The 12,791-nt window shown below is 35.1% G+C and overlaps 1 pseudogene across 1 annotated transcript; it reads left to right on the forward strand.

The window, feature by feature from the left end:
* Positions 1–1,999: 1,999 nt before the first annotated feature.
* Positions 2,000–12,356, forward strand: LOC145590680 (uncharacterized; annotated as a pseudogene). Its single transcript, XR_014102127.1, has 9 exons — positions 2,000–2,102; positions 7,412–8,872; positions 9,320–9,546; positions 9,625–9,957; positions 10,298–10,545; positions 10,660–10,779; positions 10,867–11,058; positions 11,827–11,950; positions 12,099–12,356. The product of XR_014102127.1 is annotated as an uncharacterized LOC145590680 (transcript).
* Positions 12,357–12,791: the final 435 nt, after the last annotated feature.

Consider the following 12,791-nt stretch of genomic DNA (forward strand, 5'->3'; position numbering starts at 1 on the left):
CAACAAATACAATATTTTAAAAGGAAATTTTATTCATGGTGAATCAATGTGAAATAATTTTCCACTTAATAGGACAATAATGGTATTAAAAGATCGAAATTCCAAGGGGTGTAAGGGTTTTAATGTGGTCTAAATAATTATATGCATCGACATGTCATTATCCATGTGACACCATGTCATAAATCTCATGATGACTTAAGAGTGACACATGTCGTCAACATGTTGTCCCTTTGAGTTTTAATAATATTATAGATTAGTCTGTAATGAAAATTAGTTAAGTGTAACACTAGTTTAGACATTATTTATTTTTTTTGGAAAATTGATTTTAATTAATAATCCCAATTTGATGTGATTTACTTTTAATAATCCCACTTTGAAATATTATTCCTAAAAATTAGAAAATCCGTTTGAAGTGGATTTCGGATCAAATCATATCGGGTTAAAATCGGGTCGGATCATTATCAATTTATGTTAAACGGGTTAGGTTATAATCGAGTTAAGTCCTAAATAAGTTGGTTTTATTGAGTAGTGGGTTAAAACAGATCAGATCATAAACATATTGGGTTACACTACGAGTTGTAAACGATCCGGTCATAATGGGTTATAAGTTGTTAAAGGTTCAGTTTCAATGGGTTACGGTTGAAAACGATTTGGTTACAACAGGTTACAGGTTATAAACGGTCCAGTCACAACTGATTACAGGTTGGAACAATTCGGATTTTACAGATTTTTGTAGGGTTTAAAATGTTTTGGTTTAAAAATGGTCTGGTCACTTTCAGGTTCGGACGTAATCGGTTTGGGTTGCTTTCGATTTCGAGTTCTAACAGTTCAGCAGTTAACAGGTCGGGTTATTGAAGGTTTGCACAAATTCGGTTCAGTTCAACATCGGGCTGGAAAAAACAGGGTCAAGCAGGTTTTCGATTTTGAAAAAAAGGTTATTAACAATTCGATTTCTTTTCGGAACAGTCAGGTTCGACTTAGAATTGTATAAGCAAGATTGGTCCCACAAGGAAGACAAACCAATTAAAAAGAAGAAGCAGCTTCGCGGGAAAATAAAATTATAAAACTAAGTTTTGTATTAAAGTTCCCTACTCCCAACTCACTAGGAGCATCTAGAGAAATCAATCAAATCATCATCTTCACGCTTTATTTCTCACATATCTCGTGTTGCCCCATTAATTCTTCTCATATTATTAATATTATTCAAATTTCAACCCACTATAATTTATTCCACCCAATTTGTTGCATTTTTTTAGTAGCTTAGTTTTATTTCTAGTGGAAGAAATAAAGGCAAGCCAAAGGATCAATTGATTCTTTTGTTTCAGGTTGGTAATCTTGTTATTATATTTTTAAACTATGATGCTATGTCAATTTACTTAATTTATCTTTTGGTAAAGTAGAATATAATCCACTCTTTTCTATCTTTATATAAGTTGACAATTGTGATTTCAACTAAGCATTGTAAAAAACGGATTCGCTTGATCTCATTTTCTTAAGAATGCATATGCTCCTTGTTTCTCGTTAACTGTAGAATTAATATACTGTTACTATTTTGCTACTTTGGAATTGTGGACAGAGCATGAGAAGCAATGTGAAATCATGGCTAATCTTTTGTATATAGTAGTAGTAAAAATTCTTGGTAAAAGTAATGGAGTGTTTTATCTAATCATAATTCATAACTAATAAGTAGATAAAATGGTAAAGATTTTTATCTAATTGTTTTAGCCCCAAGATTAAACCTTTTTTTCTTACACTTTATTTAATTTCATACATTATCTTTGTCATCTGGATGACATGTCATGTTCAAGACATTCTAGTGCATGACAAGGTTCCACGTGACACGTTTGTTTGTTTAGGAACGCTTTTTAATATATCAGTATACATGGAATATGGAGAGTAACAAACATAAGTTTTTTTTTCAGGTGTAGAAGTCATTGAAGTGATCATACTATTCAATGATATACACCAATTGCTAGGATTTTGATATAGGCAAACAGTTATGGCTTGGTTTAGAGCTGGTTCGAGTGCAACAAAGTTTGCTGTGAGGAAAAGTTTATCTTATGGACACTCTTATGTAAGGAGAGCACATGTTATTCCTGTTAGTAGATAAGCAAATTAAACGAAAATACTTATCTCAATGTTGTGTAGACCGATTGATAGTTGCCGCGTCGTGGTAAACCACCGACCTAAAAGACGATTCCGCGCTACCCCGGTGCAGTAGACATCAAGCGGTCGCCAATTTGTGTGCACTCACAAACCCGACTGGAACTCAGAATACTTGCCCAAAAACCGAAGGGATATTTTTTAAGAGAAGGTAAGAAATTAAAGATGGCTGGGTTTTTGTTGTTATCTCTTTCGGAGGTGAATAAGGTTGATTTATAAGACAATGGAGGGAGTAAAAGCAACCAGCAATTAAGGGGAAAATGGTCATCAATCAAGTGGTATAACATCACCCATTAATCCCCAATAAGAGCTAGCTTTAATCAACATTAAAAGGGTAACGGCTAGTCTTTATGTAACAACATTAATCAGCAATAATGCCCATTAAATTAGCAATAAGAGGAAGCTAAAATTAAGGGATTCCAATAGCCATTAAATCCCAACAGTCAAAAGAATAAACACCATAACTTTCTTGGTTTTACTTCAAGAACTTCCAACAATCCCCCACAGGTTCGAAGAAGTGAAAAGAAAGAAAGAGAGAAAATTGGTTTTGGGCAAAACAAAACAATTGCATAAGTGTCAATGTCTCGCGACTTGAATTAACACATAGTGGACATCAAGCTATAATCCCTCACCTACCAAGTGACCTTCGTCTTGAACTTAATAGGGAGTTAGGGACCCGTCTCTTTGAGTCACACAATTGAACATGTATAATATTCTGAAATTCCGCGAATAAAGGTGACGCATTATACTGGCCATACGTCCAACCTGGATGCTCATAGGTGCTCTAGAGTATTAGCCCACCCGATACTCATAGGAAGCGACCACACTTCCACACCTAAGTAGGTGAATCCCATCAAGTGTGCGCTACATCACACCACCAAAAATATGGATATGGGTTCATTAAGAGCCATTTGCTCATCCTCTTTCCATTTGTAGCAAGCACAAATCAAACATCTAGGGATGGACAAAAATAAAATTTTGTGCTTTCGAATTATTTTATAACGTTCCCCTTTGAACTCATAATGAGTAGGAGTTGATTACTTATAATTCATACTTTGGGCTTTTAGTCCCATCCCCTCCGATGTTACCAAAACTAGTTTTGTACAAGGCCTTTAGTTAACGGATCCGTAACATTTCTTTTAGACTTTATGTAGTCTAGTGATATCACCCCATTCGACAAGTCATCTTTGACATCAACCATTATAGAAATGGTTCAATCAAAAGTAACCACGACTTGCAAATCACAAGGAATTCTCATTCAATGGAACATTTACAAGCACATGTGCTCATAAGAGCCATATACCCTTGACCATCTTGCCTCATAATCTGTCAATTCAAAAGCAATAAATTTAGATTATTCCAAAACAAACATAGCAAAACAAGGTTGCTTTGCACAATTTCCAAAACATAACTCCACTACTTAGTGGAGTAGACATAACCGCTTGAGTTTGAACTCATCGTCGAACTCCAAGATTCATGGAAACTTGCATTTGTGCAAACTCTAATCTTGTGTACTTTTCAAGTATCTATGCAACCTCCTCAAAACGATCTAATAATCATTGCTCGAGTTAAGAGTATACCTGCTTAATCCACTTACATAATAAGCAATGTTAGATTAAGAGTATTCCTGCTTAATCCACTTACATAATAAGCAATGTTAGATTAAGAGTATTCCTGCTTAATCCACTTACATAATAAGCAATGTTAGATTAAGCATAGCTCCCAAGAAACATAACACTATTAAATAGACACAAATTGCTCCCATATAATCAATAAATTCAAAAAAAAAAAATTATCTGATAGCAATGACTCATCCAAATCAAATGTTTAGCCTTAAAGACTTCCAACGAGAACTCAGTGAATTAGCAACACAATCCATAGAAGAGATATTAAGCATCACAATCCCAGGAAAAAGATTGTAAAATTCTACACATAGTTAGACATAATCTAACTAATATTCAATGACTTCTTCCACGGAACAATAATCACTCATAATATTCCACTTATTTAAAGTAGATACTCTAAAGACATAGAGTTACCAAAACAAACTTGTAAGGCAAACACCATCAAAAACCGTCTTTAGCACAATTTATCACTTTCAGGCTTTGCATTAAACAATAGAAAACTCTAACATTAATGTGCATATCTAATCACTTGAAACATAGTGCTAACAAACATACAAATATGCTCAAAGACAAATTTTCCATATAAAGGATCAATCACACTCAGGATAAAATTACTCCAAGACTCGCATAAAAAGTCATGAACTAAAATGCAATTACCAAGCAAAAACTGAGACTAGACTTTGAGTCCAACACTAATTCTTTATTACTTCCCCCACATTGGACAACAAAGTCCGATTCATATCAAAGCCCTTAGCAGTACGCCTAAAACCTACATTCTCAATGAATGAAACTCCCTCCAAAATTCATATGGGGTCTGTAATGACATAAACTCCTTATATAGAAATTTTATAAGTTCAAAAACTTATAACCCCCACATGAAAACATAAGGTCCAAATCCCAAATAAAACGTAGTCAAATACATGATTGAGGAAAAACTCATAACTATGTCATAGGACTTGGGAGTAATATATAAGGTGGACAGGGGAATAAAGATAGATCTTTGAAACATTAAATTAATCAAAGATATATAATAATTCAACTTCAAAATATTAATTCTCATGCCAACATATGAAATTCAGTCATGCTTTATTCATAAAGAATTTATAACACAATAAAGAGTTATAGGCAGTAACAATAAACCACCATAAAAAAATTGGAAAAATAGTAGTCTAATTCCCAAAACACTTTACTCGAAAATTCTCCAAAGAGAAAGTCATATAATATCCTTACAGAAAAATTATCACATAGTTTCCCTTCACGAAACTCAACAAGTTTGAGAATTTATAAATTTCACACATGTTAATGAAATACCGAAAATAAGGTAATGAATCAAATGAGTTATGAATAAAGCTTCTCAATACGAGTATTGCATACCATGGGTTCAATCAATTGACATAGTATATCTCAACTCCTTACTCAACACCATACATAAATCATGCTAAAAAGTAGTACTCGGAGTACATACATGCACCTCAAAAACATGTTAAAAAACATTGCTCAAAGCATCCTACTGAATAACAAGTTAATCCACAAAATGTAGAACCAACAAATTAAAGGTAACTGATTTTATGCAATATAATGTTATGCTCATAAAATATCGACATTATAACTTTTACTTTCTATTAATCATTCAACAAATATTTAATTGACAAATTCAACATTCAACATACTTTGTCAACAACCATAAAAGCATATATTTGTCAAGATGGTTACTAGGAATTAATCCAAATGATATAACATAATAACATGAGACTTGGTTTAGAATGAACCTCCGTTGAATTAAATCAAGTAACATGTGTGAGACCTCTATGAGATGTCCAACCGTTTTCGTTGTAAATAAAGGCCTCAAGATGTCATCATAACTCACTAATCTGAGCAGCTAGTGAGAATCCAACCGTTGAAAAATAAGCCTCATGTGCCCCAAACATACTCCCAAAATTTGAGCCCAAACCGACCAAGGATGACCTTTGATCGGGGGTCATCTTTGGGACTGCTCCCGAAAATCCGCGAATAACAAACAAGTCCTAAAATCTCAAAAATATTTGCAAAGGCATTAGAAAATAATAACTACAAGGAAGTAACATTTCTTTGTAATTGGACTAAACCAACATGCAAATCAAAGTTTAGGATATACACACTAACCATATGTAAACAAAATCAATCCAAATTGACATACAAAATATGAGAACATTAGACCCAATACAAAAACAAAGAATCTAAAAAATTGCTAACAATCATCTCAACAATACAACCTTCATTGCAATACTGTATCACAATACTTAATAAAAATTCATGAATAATAATAAATAAAATAAAAAAAAATACATATGCTTGGTATTACCCAAGAAAAGTCCCAGCAACAACGAACCATCAATTTGAAAAGTTTAGAGGACAAAATCCCATTATCCCAACCTAACTTTCCATAATACATTGCAACCCTTCTCATCGTAAGTGACACCCAATTATAAAATGAAATTATTTCATCATCAGTCTAACAGCATATCTACGCAACATAAAAATTGCACCAAATAAAATAAAATTGTATACTTATTAACATCCCAACATTCACCAGCTCAAAACATTAGCAAAAAATAAATCCTTAAATTCACCCAACCATCACCTAAAGTAGAGTATATATACTAAGGATCTTGGAGTATTAAAAATAGGTGTCCAATAATTACTACATAGTACATACAGATTACATAACATAATGTATAGTATACACACATACTCACAATTCTCAACTAACCAAAGTTGGTATTGAAGGCATATTGCAGGCGGCTTACATATGTAACAAATTAATACCAATGCAACATAATTGCCATTATATTAATCATTGCAAATAAAATTAACGATCATATACATAGCATGATATGGACATAAAGCAATAATATCACCATCTATAAAAGGATTGCGTAATTCATTATCATGAACAACAAGAACATTTTACACAAAAATTGGTCTCAATAAAACCGAATCACAACATTGTCTAAATTTGACATATCAAAAAATTCAAGTATTTAGAAATCATATCAATCGTCTTTTAGATTGTTAGTAGATAAGCAAATTAAACGAAAATACTTATCTCAATGTTGTGTAGACCGATTGATAGTTGCCGCGTCGTGGTAAACCACTGACCTAAAAGACGATTCCGCGCTACCCCGGTGCAGTAGACATCAAGCGGTCGCCCTCCAGGATAAGCACGGCGTCGGAATTTGTGTGCACTCACAAACCCGACTGGAACTCAGAATACTTGCCCAAAAACCGAAGGGATATTTTTTAAGAGAAGGTAAGAAATTAAAGATGGCTGAGTTTTTGTTGTTATCTCTTTCGGAGGTGAATAAGGTTGATTTATAAGACAATGGAGGGAGTAAAAGCAACCAGCAATTAAGGGGAAAATGGTCATCAATCAAGTGGTATAACATCACCCATTAATCCCCAATAAGAGCTAGCTTTAATCAACATTAAAAGGGTAACGGCTAGTCTTTATGTAACAACATTAATCAGCAATAATGCCCATTAAATTAGCAATAAGAGGAAGCTAAAATTAAGGGATTCCAATAGCCATTAAATCCCAACAGTCAAAAGAATAAACACCATAACTTTCTTGGTTTTACTTCAAGAACTTCCAACAATTCCATCACCAAACCGTTACTTTCACTCTACACTCCTCAAACCGAAAGCATGAACAGCTCCGGTTCCACACCCCGTGCCCCTCTCTAGGCTTGCTGACAGTTTCTTAGATGGGACTAACAGTGTATACTTAGAAGAACTTCAGCGTGCTTGGGAAGCTGACCTGAGCAGAATCATGGGATCAATTTTTCAGGAATTTTGTTGGGGATGCTCCAAAATATCCTGGTGTTTCAGGGCAGACTATCCAAGAAAGCATGAAACTGTTGTTACTTGTAAGAGCGTATCAGGTTAATGGTCATCTGAAAGCGAAATTAGACCCACTGAACTTAGAACACAGGGTAGTGCCTGAGGTATTGAGCCCGGAATTTTATGGTTTTACTGAAGCTGATCTTGATAGGGAGTTCTTTATTGGTGTTTGGAAGTTATCAGGGTTTCTGTCAGAAAACAGGCCTGTAAAAACACTCAGAAGTATTCTAGACAGGCTTGAGCAGACCTATTGTGGGAGCATTGGTTATGAGTACATGCATATTTTTGGCCGCGAAAAATGTAACTGGTTAACAGATAGAATTGAGACTCCAACACTTGTGGAGTACAGTAAAGATCGCTGCAAAGTAATGCTTGATAGGCTTGTATGGAGCACACAGTTTGAGAATTTCTTGGCAAATAAGTGGTCAACAGCGAAAAGATTTGGGTTGGAAGGTTGTGAAGCTCTAATTCCAGGCATGAAAGAGATGATTGATCGGTCAGCTGAGCTTGGAGTTGAGAGTATAGTTATGGGAATGGCTCATAGAGGAAGACTAAATGTCTTGGGACATGTTCTTCGAAAACCACTTCATCAGATTTTTAGCGAGTTCAGTAGTGGTAGGAAGCCTATCCCTGATGACGCGCTCTATGTTGGAACTGGTGATGTCAAGTATCATTTAGGAACTTCTTTTGACAGACCTACTATAAGCGGGAAGAGGATTCACCTCTCTTTGGTTGCAAATCCGAGTCATTTAGAAGCTGTGGATCCTGTAGTTGTTGGTAAAACAAGGGCCAAACAGTTTTATTCTGATGATGTGGAAAGAGCTAAAAACTTGGGTATATTGATCCACGGGGATGGTAGCTTTGCCGGGCAAGGTGTTGTCTATGAGACTCTTCACTTAAGTGCTCTTCCAAGCTACACTACTGGTGGAACGATACATATTGTGATTTACAACCAAGTAGCATTCACAACTGATCCGAAATCTGGAAGATCTTCTGAGTACTGTACTGATGTGGCTAAAGCATTAAATGCTCCTATTTTCCATGTAAATGGGGATGATTTGGAAGCTGTTGTTCGGGTATCTGAGCTTGCAGCAGAGTGGCAGCAGACCTTCCATTCAGATGTTGTTATCGACATAGTCTGTTATCGTAGGTTTGATCATAATGAAATTGACGAGCCATCATTCACACAACCCACCATGAACAAGGTAAGTCTTATTACTCTTATATAGTATGCTAGTTTTCTTAGCTTGCATTCTGTTTGTTAAAACTTACAAGTGCTACTCCAATTTATATTGCATGATCTTAACTTTGCCTGCTTTGATTTAATTTGGTTTTCATACTTGTTCCAAGTCCAGTAATACATCTGCATTTTCAAAAGTTATCAGCATTTTAGGCTATCTGACAGAATGTTGCATACTTTCTTTTGATCGAAAAAGTAAATACTATCATCTCTTTCTCAAAAACATGGCAAAAACATTGTGGAGTTGAACTGTAAACTGTAAATAAACAAGATTAATTGGATGAAACATGTTAGCACTTCATGAAAATATATCATACAAAAATGATGTTTCCTTAAATTTTCCAATTACGAATTACTTGTAAGTTATAGAACATAGATGCATTATACTAATGATTGAAGTGGCTGATTTCAGGTCATTCGCAGTCATCCCCCAGTTCTTGAGAAGTACAAAAGAAAACTTCTTGAATCTGGAATTTTGTCAACAGAAGATATTGAAGAGATTCAGAAAAAGGTCAGCAGAATTCTAAATGAGGAATTCGAGGCCAGTAAAAGCTATGTTCCCCAAAAGCTGGATTGGCTTGAAGCAAATTGGGCAGGACTTAAGTCACCGGATCAGCCTGCTCAGATACAGGATACCGGGTACATCTTATAAGATCATTCAAATTATGCAATTTTATCTTATACATTTGTTACTTTGATAAGTATTTTCAATCACAGGGTTAAGGCAGACATCTTAAGAAGTGTTGGGAAGGCCATCTCAACCCTTCCGAAGAATCTCAATGCCCACAAAGTGGTAGAGAAGATCTATGAGCAACGTCGTCAGATGGTTGAAACAGGTCAAGGTGTAGATTGGGCCTTTGCTGAAGCTCTGGCCTTTGGGACATTGTTGGTAGACGGGATTCATATTCGAATATCTGGTCAAGATGTTGAAAGGGGAACATTCAGTCATAGGCATGCTGTTGTTGTTGATCAAGAGACAGAAGAGAAATACTACCCACTTAAACATGTCATGGAGAAGCAAAAAGCCGAAATGTTTACTATCAGCAACAGGTCAGGTTTATATATTTTGCATTTTTGTTTTGGTTGATCATACTTGTACATGCTGGTTGAATGGTCTTAAAGTCATGAACCTTATCCTAGGGTCTATTACCTTTTTAACCTATAATTGCTTAATGTAATATTGCTGAACCGAACTTAATTTTTATCTGAGATTATGCTGAAGTTAAATTTGAGCTTAAGTTATCTAGTTTTAGCAAAGTTTGGTTTTCGACCTGATTCAGAATCATTATGCTGATCCATTTGCATAGTTAGCTACATCTATCTGTTAGCTTCATTATGCTTACAAGTTTATAACACTTCCCTGATAAACGTGTTCAATATTATTATGTAGCTCCCTCTCAGAATTTGGTGTTCTTGGATTTGAGTTGGGCTATTCGATGGAAAATCCAAATTCACTGCTGCTTTGGGAAGCTCAGTTTTGGTGATTTTGCAAATGAGGCACAAATTATATTTGATCAGTTTTTAAGCAGTGGGGCGGCAAAATGGTTACGTCAAACTGGGCTTGTGGCACTGCTGCCTCATGGCTATGATGGTCAAGGACCTGAACATTCGAGTGCTCGTTTAGAGCGTTTTCTTCAGGCAATTTCCCCTGAAAAATTTATATTTTTTATCCTTACAGTTTTCCTGCACTGGACTCTGACACTAATAGCTCTATATATCATTTTTCTTATTTGTAAAACTTGTGATGTTCAGATGTGTGATGACAACCCACATGAGATCGCAACTGATCCGACAAGGCAGATTCAAGAATGCAATTGGCAAGTGGTTAATGTCACAACCCCAGCAAATTATTTTCATGTTTTGAGACGTCAGGTATATTAAACTAACATGGGATATCTATATGAGCACCTTTTGAAAGTTTGTCGTTGTTCGGAAGAATTGACATACCAGATTCATCAGGTCCACAGGGAATTCAGGAAGCCTCTCATAGTGATGTCTCCTAAGAACTTGCTCCGCCATAAGGACTGCAAATCAGATTTATCTGAGTTTGATGATCTGCATGAAACTAGCTTTAAGCGTCTCCTGGAGGATCAAAACTATCAGTCTGATCTTGAAAAGGGTGTTAGACGTCTAGTTCTTTGTTCTGGCAAGGTATTTAGCATTCCCACCTTTCCTGATTTATATCTAAAATCGTTTTAATGAGAAAAAATCAGTCAAACTTGGAAAAATTGATTGCTGGCATTGAAACAGATCTTAATTGAATCCTGCCTTCTTTGTTTCTTCAACTCTTTATTTTGTTCTATTTACCAGTGTTTATTTTGTTCTATTTACCAGTGTAGTATGACAGTAGGAAACTTGATACCCCAATAAGGTTATGAATTCTTCGGAAATACTCAAAATTTCACGTGTAAACTTGATTGTCTTGAACCATTTATTTGTAGGGAAAATGTGATAAGAGAAAGCAGATCAATGCGATATGTGCAATTAAATGGCCTTTGAGATAATTTTGACTAGATGCAGTCTACCTGATATATGTACACATGCATTTATACATGAAAATCAAGCTAAGTCTTATGCAATTATATACGAAGTATATGTTTTAAGAATGTCTTGTCCCTAAACCAAAGTTTAATTTTTTGAGCAGTTAAAATACTCTGTTCATATTATTTAGCCTTAACTTGTCCAATGCTTGGACATGTACCCGTGCTTGAATCATCATACCTGTGATCATTTAGCATATCCTTGACATGTTCAGATTCCAAAACATGTTAAAACTTTGAGGTGTTGGTGCCTAAAATAGTATTTGCTTCCAATGAGGCTTATTTCACTTCAACTTTATTCACATAAATTGGTCTTCCTCATTCTTATGTCTGTAACATCCCATCTTTTATCAATTTTTCTGTTTTGTGTAATATGCAGGTGTATTATGAGCTTGATGATGAGAGGAAAAAAAATAACACTACGGATATAGCGATATGTAGAGTTGAACAAATCTGTCCTTTTCCCTATGATCTAATCCAGCAGGAACTGCAGCGATTTCCAAGTATGTTGCAGCAATTTCCAGCAGAATCTGCACTAAACATTCTGCATATTGTTATATGCTAGTCATTAAAATTCTGACTGTGAACATGCAGTATCATATAATCTCTATAAATTCATGTACTTTTCTTTTAACTGTTTGACTGTTTCAGATGCTGAGATTTTGTGGTGCCAAGAGGAGCCGATGAATATGGGCGCATTCAACTACATAGCACCCCGTCTTTGTACTTCCATGAAAGCTCTTCGGAGAGGAAATATGGAGAGTATAAAATATGTGGGTCGTCCTCCTTCTGCTGCCACAGTCACCGGGTTTTACCAAGTTCATGTTAAAGAACAGAGCGAGCTTGTGAAGAGGGCGTTGCAGCCTGAACCAATTCATTTTCCTTGGTAAAGATGATGACTTCTGTAAAGACATGCATAATTCCACCTCCTACCCTTTTTCACCTTTGTATGTTATTTTTACCATATTTTTATTGGACTTCATTTAAGGTACTTAACTTCATGATCATGGGAGCTTATTATTTGAACTTAACTTCATTTAAGATATTTAATTTTTATTGGACTTAATTTTGCTAACTTAGGCCATGTTTTCTCGTTTCCAAAAATTTACGAAATTATATATGGCTAATGATTAAAAGTTAAAAACTTGTATAATAAGTTTCATATGTGGCCAGCCACAATTTTTTTTTTAATTTATTTATTAAATGTACCAATTCAACAGTCTTCTCTCTCCTCTTTTCTTCTTCAATCTACCAATGTTACTATAAATAATTGGCCAAACCAATGCTATTTTCGATGGGTTGGTTTGGAGCTTCGAGGATCTTCGATAATGAGGAACACGAAGA

This window comes from Chenopodium album, chromosome 18 (assembly GCF_948465745.1).
Source record: "Chenopodium album chromosome 18, dcCheAlbu1.1, whole genome shotgun sequence".
NCBI classification, from domain to species: domain Eukaryota; kingdom Viridiplantae; phylum Streptophyta; class Magnoliopsida; order Caryophyllales; family Amaranthaceae; genus Chenopodium; species Chenopodium album.